The sequence below is a fragment of the Peromyscus californicus genome, unplaced genomic scaffold, assembly GCF_007827085.1.
Source record: "Peromyscus californicus insignis strain IS unplaced genomic scaffold, ASM782708v3 Scaffold_16__1_contigs__length_79575227, whole genome shotgun sequence".
In the NCBI taxonomy this organism is placed as follows: Eukaryota; Metazoa; Chordata; class Mammalia; order Rodentia; family Cricetidae; genus Peromyscus; species Peromyscus californicus.
The window spans coordinates 39798262-39807693 of record NW_026294458.1 but is presented as its reverse complement, the minus strand read 5'-3'; the positions used below and the strand labels follow the sequence as shown (position 1 = coordinate 39807693).

General features: G+C 43.1%; 1 protein-coding gene across 4 annotated transcripts in view; it reads left to right on the top strand.

The window, feature by feature from the left end:
• The first annotated feature begins 59 nt into the window (after positions 1-59).
• LOC128112114 (transmembrane protein 45A-like) overlaps positions 60-9432 on the top strand; it is a 79868-nt gene continuing 70495 nt past the window's right edge. For 2 of the 4 annotated variants that reach the window (XM_052740904.1, XM_052740903.1), the window contains exon 1: positions 60-418. The gene's annotated coding sequence lies outside the window, so the exon portion shown is untranslated. Of the gene's footprint in view, positions 508-9432 lie in introns of all 4 variants that reach the window. The other 2 variants (XM_052740906.1, XM_052740907.1) reach the window with 2 other exon arrangements.

Here is a 9432-nt window from a genome sequence, read left to right as displayed (position 1 = left end):
GGGCGGCTCCACCAATCGGCAACCAGGGAGGAGGCTTGGCAGCCAACCGCAGCCCAAGCCAGTGACCCGCCAGGAAAACAGATGAAGCGCATCTGGACAGCTGTGCTGAGAAAGTTTGTGGGCCCCTTCCCGGCCTGCCATCCGCAAGGCACGTCTCCCACGTCGCCTCCTGCTAGCCACTTACTACTTATTTATTTTTCCCCAAGAAGCAATCAGCAATCCAAACTCGAACCTTTTTCTTCCCGCTACCCAGCCCACCCCCCCATGCGAGGCGAGGCCACATCACATTCAACACAGTTTAATTTTCATGAGGCTCTGAGATCAAAAAGAGCAGAAACAGCAACAAAAACCCAACCGCCGTCTGATCCGAACTGGCAAAGTGGGAGAAGTGGGGTGCTGAGTGTACAAACCAAGCTGGGTAAGTTCTGAAGACGCGGGACATCACCTTGGTCGTGCTGAGATCTCTCGCCTGCCTGTGCCTTTGCCTTTCTTGCCAGACTTCTTTTGGTAAGGGGAGAAAAAGATCTCATGCTGGGAAAGACTGCAGGAGCATTGGGCTCCTTTCTCTGTTTTGTGGACATCGTTTGCTATTTAAAATTTATGAGGGGTGGTGCTAGTATAAGGTTTCTTGGGGACGAAATTTTGGCTGGTGTTTTATGGTAAACCTTTCTTCATCCCAAAGGCAAATTCTCCTCCTCCTCCTCCTCCTCCTCCTCCTCCTCCTCCTCCTCCTCCTCCTCCTCCTCCTCTTCCTCCTCTTCTTGTACAACAATGTGTACATTTTCAAACTATAACTATCCTTCACGCCCTTGATGGAAGACTGAGAAAACTCTGATGTATTCAGAATTAACACAACTTTTGACAAATTACTTAAAACTTGAATCATGTGAAGGACTTACTGGATCTTTCATTTAAGTTTGAATGTAGTTGAAATTGTGAATATCCCTTTTCAAAGAGGGAGACCTAAATTCCTAGATGGTTATTAACAAAATAATTAAACATGTGATAGACCACTTTGTGTGCCTGTGATCCTATAATTACATATTTAACCTCTAATTCTATCAAAACAATACCCACAGTGATTGTTATATGTGTGTGCTTACACGTCGCTCTAGTTTATGAGTCAGGATTTAGGAATGATGGGGTGGAAAATGCTGAGCTAAGAGTGACCCCAGGACCTTTCCTCTGAAACATCTATGATTTCCTCCATCCGAGGAATGTTTTGAAGTTCAAAGTTATGTTGCATGCTGTTCACTCTTGGAGGGAGATCTGACTCAAATCAATCTTTAATTTCAGGCTCTTAAAGCAGTGGGTGAGGATTTGGGGCAAAAGTTGTTGCTTGTGGAGTATGTTTTGGTCCACAGAGGTAGACGAATTAAAGTGGATATAGGGATGCAGGGTTAGAGGGACATTATTATAAAGGGGTAATAAGAGTTGGCGAATCAAGATCAGTGCACAGCTTCACAGTACAGTCTTGGATAAACCACTCACCTGTTCCCCCGTTTTCTCCTTTGTAATGTATTAATAATAAATAATTGTGCATACTGATGGTGTCTAGAGTATCGAGTTAAAATATGTTAATTGTTAGGCCAGCCTGGCCTAAAACATGTCTTTGCTGTGTTTTCATTCTTTATCGCCTTCCTTCCCAGCTTCTCTGTACACGGATTTCTTCTGTGGCGTTCTGACTTCTTGAGAAACTAGAGTTTATCCAGCTCTGAACACTTGCTAGCCAGGCACAATATGAGGTTGTAAAAGAGTAAGCATCGTGAATGGACGGCAAAGAAGAATTGATTGAGGCCTTAGATGCAGAAGGTTCTGGAGCGCAGAATGTAGAGATCTACATCTGAATGTAGGTTGGTTTCACGGAAAGGCCGCCATTACCCGGAAGTGGTTTTGACAGTTAGCTTTTAGGAGTGATGGTGGTCAGAGTCAGAGCTAAGACAGAATCTAGGAGCAAGGGGGAGTATGGCAGAAGCATGAGCGCTTTGAGCATTGAGAAAGAGCTACAAGAAATTAGTGTGGGCGGGTGTCGGGTGGTGCTGGCTGTAAGCTTTCTGCTGACAGGGCAAGCGCCATGAGAGGGGTCGGATTGCGAGGTGGTGAAAGAGGGTTTGTGAAGTGTATTGGCATGGGCGTGGTAAGCTGAACTGACACCAGTGGCCAAGTGGAGGCTTTGTGACAGGGTTCGTTTCTGGGGTCCCCACCGCTTGTCCAACAGGCTCTCCTCCTGCAGCTGGGGTGGGCGGGACTGGATGGCTCACCAGGACCTGGCAGTCTGAACATTGGCAGTGATATCTTCCAGCTCTGTGCTAGTGGTCTGGTACCCTGGGGCACTACCTAGGCTACTTTTCATTAACAAGGGCCACTTGGAAGTCTTTGGCAGGAATGTGATTGCTAGACCCCTGCCCTGTTCTCATATTAACCCAGTGTGTGCAAAATAGATCTTTAATGTCCTGCTAATGAAGTCGTCTATTCCTGTGTTAATATTTAGAAATTTAAAATTGCAATTACTGAGGTAGATATTACCTATCATATGCATTTGAGTGAAGGGTGAATGAAGTTTGAGGTCTTGTGTCTTGTCCCAATGACACTGTGGCAGAGAGCTGGGTTCTGGTGTGGCTGCTGGCCACCTGCCTGACCTCAGGCAAGACACTGAGCCATTGTGACTCTGTGATATCATCTATGAAATGATCTTCCTGGTCCTTTTCCCATAGGTGGTCATATATTCATCTCCCACCAACTTTGGAACAGTCTGTTGTCCGAAGGTGCCTACTTGATACACCCAGCTATTATTTTTGTTGACTTAACATTTGTCAAGTGCTCCGGTGTTCAGCTCATGGCGTCTTCACAGAAACCTTATGAGGGTTGCTACCCCACAGAGGCATAGATGGATTAAAATACTTGCCCACAATCCATGGTGAACAACCAGCAGACATAGACCCAGCCTAACACAAAACCCGCAAGCTTTGACCATTAGGCTGCACAGTCTTGGGTATATGAGAAACTGGCTCTAATTCCTGCTCCCCCTTTTTCTCTCCTCCCTCCTCCCCACTTGGTTCTCTTTCTTCTTCCCCACTTCCTCTTCCTTTCTTAGCTGCAGGGTTTTGCTACGCAGCAGCTTAAGCTAGATTTAAATGTGTGATCCTCCTGCCTTACCTTCCCGAGTCCTGGCATCCCAGGCAGCCATTATGCCAGGTTTCATTGTTCTAGTGTGTGATTGTCAGAGTCAGCTAGACAATGGGAAGAGGATCCCTGGAGCCAGGGACGCACTGATAAAATTTCCTTAGAGAGGCCAGAATAGCAACAGGATTCTGTCTAGGAGGTGATGGGAGACATTGTATTGCATATTAAGTGGATTTCATTGCCCGTAAACATTTGTCTTCCTATCTTGTTTGAATAGAACTCACTGTAGTATCTGGATTTAAGGTAGACAATAAATGTCAGCCGGTGTTAATTGGATGATTATCTGCATTGAAAAAGGAGGGACCACTGATGTGTTTTTAAATCTTTCGGTGGAGAAGCACAAACCTGTTTTTCATCTTTTAAAGTACCTAGCTTTAGATCATCCCCAAAAGCTTTACAAGAGTGATTTGCAAGTAGTACACCTCAACTGGGGAACAGTATACACTATTCTCATACAGCATCTCCCTGCCACGACTATTTGTCAGTTAGTGAGTTAGTAAATGAAATGAAATAAATACCAAAATTGAATACATATTAACGTGCATTTGAAGCAGGTTCCTGGAATCCTGGTCTCTCTTCTCCCTCTCTTCTGCACCCAGACTTGAGATGAACAGGTGCGTTCCTCTAAATGACATTGCCACATGTACTGCATCATCAAAGGCCCAAATCAACAGAACTAATCATTCACGGATGGAAACCCACTGTCTCAGCTTCCTGCTCTTACAGGTGTGTTTACAGGTGTGCACTCTGTGTGTACAGGTGTGCACCACCACACCCAGCAAGCAGGGCAGTAGCAGGAAGCTGAGTAGGCAACGCAGCATCCTTTTCAGAGTTGGGTCTTCTCCTTGTAGACTTTCTCTGAGTGTCTGTCTCTTCTCAGCTTAAAGGATATAAATGGGACTTCATTCCACTCTTGTGACCTAGCTTCAGTGAAGATCTCAACCTGACAGTTGAGGCACACAGATCTTCATGAGTGTTGTCTTGTCGCAAAGAACAGATGATCACGCTCAGATGGGAGAATGTTCTCTTTCTAAGGCCACACTGGCATCAGGAGAAGCTTGTCTACTGAGGTTAGTTTGCATGGCTTCCTCTCTCGGGCTGTTGGCATGCCGACCTCCTGTGTGAAGTTGCCCTTGGCTTTAGAGAGCCTGCTGTGGACTTTGACACTCAGCTCTCTCAGGGAAACCTTGGAAGACAATGAGTCCTTTCTCCCAAACCAGCCATCACCACTGTGGACCAGCCCATTTCCCTAAGGTGCCTTAGACCATCCTAATATGGAAAAAGGGACAAAGGCAAATGTTCTTGCTGTCCTGAGCAGACGTGACTGTCCTCTGTGGTGATGAGTTAAAACAAGGTGGCACTCTCCATGGCAAGGAACACGGTGACTTTATCTGAACCTTTCCCCATTGTACCTGAAACTTCACAGGTTCTAGAAAAATATTTGTAATATTTTATATAATTCTCTTTAATAGGGAGAAAATAGAAAATGGGCTTTTAGAGAAATAAGATGTCTGTGAAAATTGATCTCCAGAAAGGAAAGTGTGCTAATTGATTAGTAAGAAATGTAAAGGTCTCTGGTTTAAGTCTCTTTTTATTGATTATCCTTGTTACCTCCAAAAGATCACACCATTCTTTGGACTATTGTTTAGCCTAGCTCTGTGATATTAACACAGCTTTCCTGTTGAGTTTCCAACCGGGGCTCATAACCCTTGTCAGTGGGCTGGTACCTTTTATTCTCAGCACTTAGAATCAAGCCAATAGGCACTGTGGGAGGAAAGTTCCACCCAAGGGCCTAGCTAAATAAATAAGTGGACAAAATTAAATCGGACCTCTCCTAGGATGTTTACAGAGGGCGCTTTTCATCGGGCAGCTTCCTTCCCTTGAACACTCACTTGTTCAAGCCCTGCTTTATGCTCTGTTCCTGTTAACTCCATGCTACAGAGCCAAGGCTTCCCGAGTGCTGTACTTATTTTTTTGGTAGTAGCAACCCATGCAAGAAGTTTCCCTGTTTATTCTTGATGCCTTGAAAGTCTCGTCAGTCCATTTCTGATTTGAATCAACAATGAGTTGCCAAATTGACGCTGTTCCTTTTGTGTAAAGGCTGTCTGTTTCTGACCTAGTCTATCACAAAATACATTTTCACCAATGAATATTACATTTAATTTGATTTAAATTCAGTAGGAGAAACAAAATCCAAAGTTTATGATGTGTAAGATTTCACAATTTCAGATAAATATTTCTTTTAAAAAACATATTAGTACCTTAAATATCCCTCTAAAGTGGAAACAATAAATTAAAATGTCATAATACTGAGATTATAGGCAGAAAATTTCCTAATCTGTAAATTCAAAAACTTGAAACTTTTTCTTTCTCTGAGTCAGGATCTCTCTCTCTAGCCTAGGTTGATCTCTAACTCATGATCTTCCCTGCCTCAGTCTCTTACATGTTGAGATTATAGGCATGCACCACCATGCCTGTCTCAAAATATGAAAATTTTAAAGTACTCATGGTAGCCAAAAAATTTCATATGTCACAGTATTTTGTATTTCTGGTTTTCTGATTAAAAATGCTGTAAAATCTTTCCAAGTATCACCAAATCTGACAGCCTTGGAAAGCAAACACTTCTGTCTCCATGGATTTAGACAAGGGTCCCCAACTTGTAACTACTTTTCCATAATTCAGAAGACATTTCTCACACTCAGTAGACCTTACATTTTAATTTTGAGTGAAAACAAACTAAAATGCCACATACCACTTTGATATTGTAGCTATGGATGTGTGTGTATGTATGTAAGTATAGTTGTACGTACATCTGTATGAATTCCCTTACTCCATTCCCCCTTAATTTCTCTTGATATGCTCTTTTAGTTTGAAGACCTATCTTTCTTCAGCATTAGAAGTTTTTCTCCCATATATTTGATTTTTTTTCTCTATTTACAAAAATGGAGAATAATACTAATGATGTAGAAATATTTTAAGGGCACATAAGAGGCCAAAACAGAAAAAGAGATTTGGTAGTTTTTTTTTTTACTTCCTGTGTTCTTTAATGTAATAAGTAATAAAGATGTAAACATTAAAGCCAATAATGGAGAAGAAAAAGGGCCCTCGAAAATGACCACATCCAAGTCAGATTGGCTGAAGCTTAGAGATAAAACCCGGAGGAAGTCAGGATGGTGGGAAAGAAGAGGCTGAAGAAGGATGAAGGAATTAGGATTAGAGACGTGGAGGCATCTTACCTTTAAGCAGGTACCATGGAAGTTAGACTCTCCCAGTTGCTTTATCCTAGTGTTGAATTCTGGGCTCAATTGTGGTATACCCTGCATATGGGGAGACTGCCCCAAAGCAGGGTGACTGTTGACTTCTTGGATGAGTTGTTCCTACCAGGGAACAGATGGTTGAATCAATACCAAATTCACCTGCAGCACAACGAGGGAGACTTCCTACAGACATTAGTCCATCTTTTCCTCATCAGAAATGTGGGCTTGTCTGCCCTTATTTCTGATGGTCACTACAGGAAAGATGATGAAGTGATTTATAGTCGGGCTTTGTCTGCACCATTTGCCTCAAAACTGAGCAGTTGTGTGCCCATGCTTGCTATGAAGCTCTTTTGTCACAGAAAGAGGCCTGAGCTGTCACTGTAACAAACACCTTAGGAGGTAGAGACTGTCCTCACTTTGAAGATGATGAAACTAGAGAAGAGTAAGGTTTTCAAGATCATAGAGAATTTAAACCCAGGGTCGCCTCTTTCCCGTGCTTGAACTCAACAGTATACCATGTATGCTATTACTCTTAAAAATGAAATATTCTCGTTACTTGTCACTTTCCAGGGTGTAGTTAAGTTCAGGTCCAGTGTGGGCACAGGTATCCCTGGGTACACCTACCTCTTAATCCTGATTGCCCAGAACTCTCTCTCTGTCCGTGTTCTGGGATCCTGGGACGACAGTAACATAATTGTCTTTTTTGATCCTGATGCGCCCCTTTTGGTTAAATATCCACCACTCTTTGACTGAATCACTACAGTGGATCTCACAGTATCTGTAAAAGACCATTTGGATTTTGTTCCTCAGGTACTTGCACACCGTTTTTTTGCTGTGTAAAAAATAAAAATAAAAAAGAACATTCGGCTTAAATTTTTCTTCAATTTCAAATAACTTAAATATATTTAATTTTTTCTATACATTTCCTTTCAATTTCTGTATTTCACGAAGGTGGCAACATACTGTTTTGCAGACCAGACTGGTATACAGACCAATTTAAATGACACTCTCACTACTGGCTTCTTGAAAAGACTCCAAGGCATCCAGATAGATTGCCAAAATAAATATTACAAATAAAAGTTACCCATTTTCCTTCTTAGGTCTCCAATGGCTTTGAATTTCATTTAAAATAAAGCCAGATGTTTACCCTGTCCTAGGAAGTCTTAGGTCGTTCATCTGGCTTTGCTTCTGTGTCCATAACTTTTCTTTTTTGAGATTATAATATAATTACACTATTCCCCCCTTTAATCTCTTCAAACTCTTACAAATAGCCCTCCCACCTAGCTCTCTTTCAAATTCATGGTGTCTTAACACATGTTGTTACCTGTGTGTGCCTCTAAATATATAAATACAAGCTGTTCATTCTGTATAGTGTTACCTGTAGGAATATAATTTCAGGGCAGACCATTTGGTTTGGACGGTCAATGGGTGTGCTCTTCCCTGGGGAAGACTTCCTCCACTCTCAGAAGTCCTTAGTTGCCTGTAGTTCCTTGTGTTGGGTTGAGGCCTCCTTAGCTTCTCCCCCATTCACAATAGCATGCCATTGGTGTCATTGTTCAGCTAATGTTTAGGCAACCATGTTACTGAGACTTGATGGGTGTAGCTCCTGGCACTTCTAGAAGACAAGATCTGACAGCCAACTCCCTGTTCCTCTGGCTCCTACAATCTTTCCATCCCTTCTTCTGAGCTCGAGGTGCAGGAGTGGTTTTGTAGATGTAGCTGTTGAAACTGGGCTCCACAACACTGCATTTTGATTGGTTGTGGTTTCCTTCAGTGGTCTCCTTCTGTTGCCAACAGAAGTTTCCTCAATGAGGGGTCGAGGGGGTGAGGACAAGGCATGTCTGTGGGTATAAGGACACATATTCAGAATGAAGTTAGGGACTGTGCTGATTTAATTAAGTGGCTGCTGTAGGTTCTCCTTCATGGTTCCTGACTTAGTTAGCCCTAGTTAGCTGGCTATGTTTCCAGTATCATTTCCAGCATTATTTCCCTCTTATTGAGCAGGTCTTAAGTCCAATTAAAGAGCTATTGATCACTGCCAGCGTGTGTGCGTGCCAACGCTGCACCTTAAGGGTTGTTGCACCCTGCTGGTTGTTGTGGTGATTCATAGGCGTCATTGCTGGGTAGGGCTACTGTTTGCTTCCCTTCTTTGGAAGCTTGCCCGGTGCCTTCTGGTACCATGAAAGCTAGTCCTCCAAGAGGAGGCTTTCAGGTCAGTTCCAGCTCAGGGGCTTTCGGTCCCTGTGTCTAGAGTATGCAGTGCTCCCCTCTTCCAGATTCCACCTCTACCTTTGTTCTCTAGGTGTCCCCAATGCTAATAAAGAGTGTTCAGGTTTCGGCGAAAAGTGGGTTTAAATAGAGAACAAACAATGATTGAGGATGTGAGATACACTTTGATTTATTCTTTCATCTCTTAGATCAAGCATGGGCAAGCACTTCCATCACTGTCTCTCAGGCAGTGAGAACCTTTCTCTAATTGCAGAATGAGCAAAATGTGAGGTCTAAAACCAAGTCCCTGAAAAGACCTGAGCTTTAGTAGACTAACTTGACGATCCCCTGGCCACCTTAGTGTGAAGATGCCTGTTTGTAGCTAGAGTTTTCCTGCCTGACCCATGGTCAGGACAAATCCCTCACTGCCAGTCCCACAGCCACTCAGACCCAACCAAGTAAACACACAGAGACTTATATTGCTTACAAACTGTATGGTCATGGCAGACTTCTTGCTAACTGTTCTTGTATCTTAAATTAACCCATTTCTATTAATCTATAAGTTGCCATGTAGTTCGTGGCTTACCGGTATCTTAACATGTTGCTTCTCATCACGGCGGCTGGCAGTGTCTCTCTGCCTCAGTCTTCCACTTCCCAGAATTCTCTTCTCTCTTTGTCCTGCCTATACTTCCTGCCTGGCTACTGGCCAATCAGTGTTTTATGTATTAGCCAATCAGAGCAACACATTTAACATACAGAACATCCCACAGCACTTCCCTTTTTC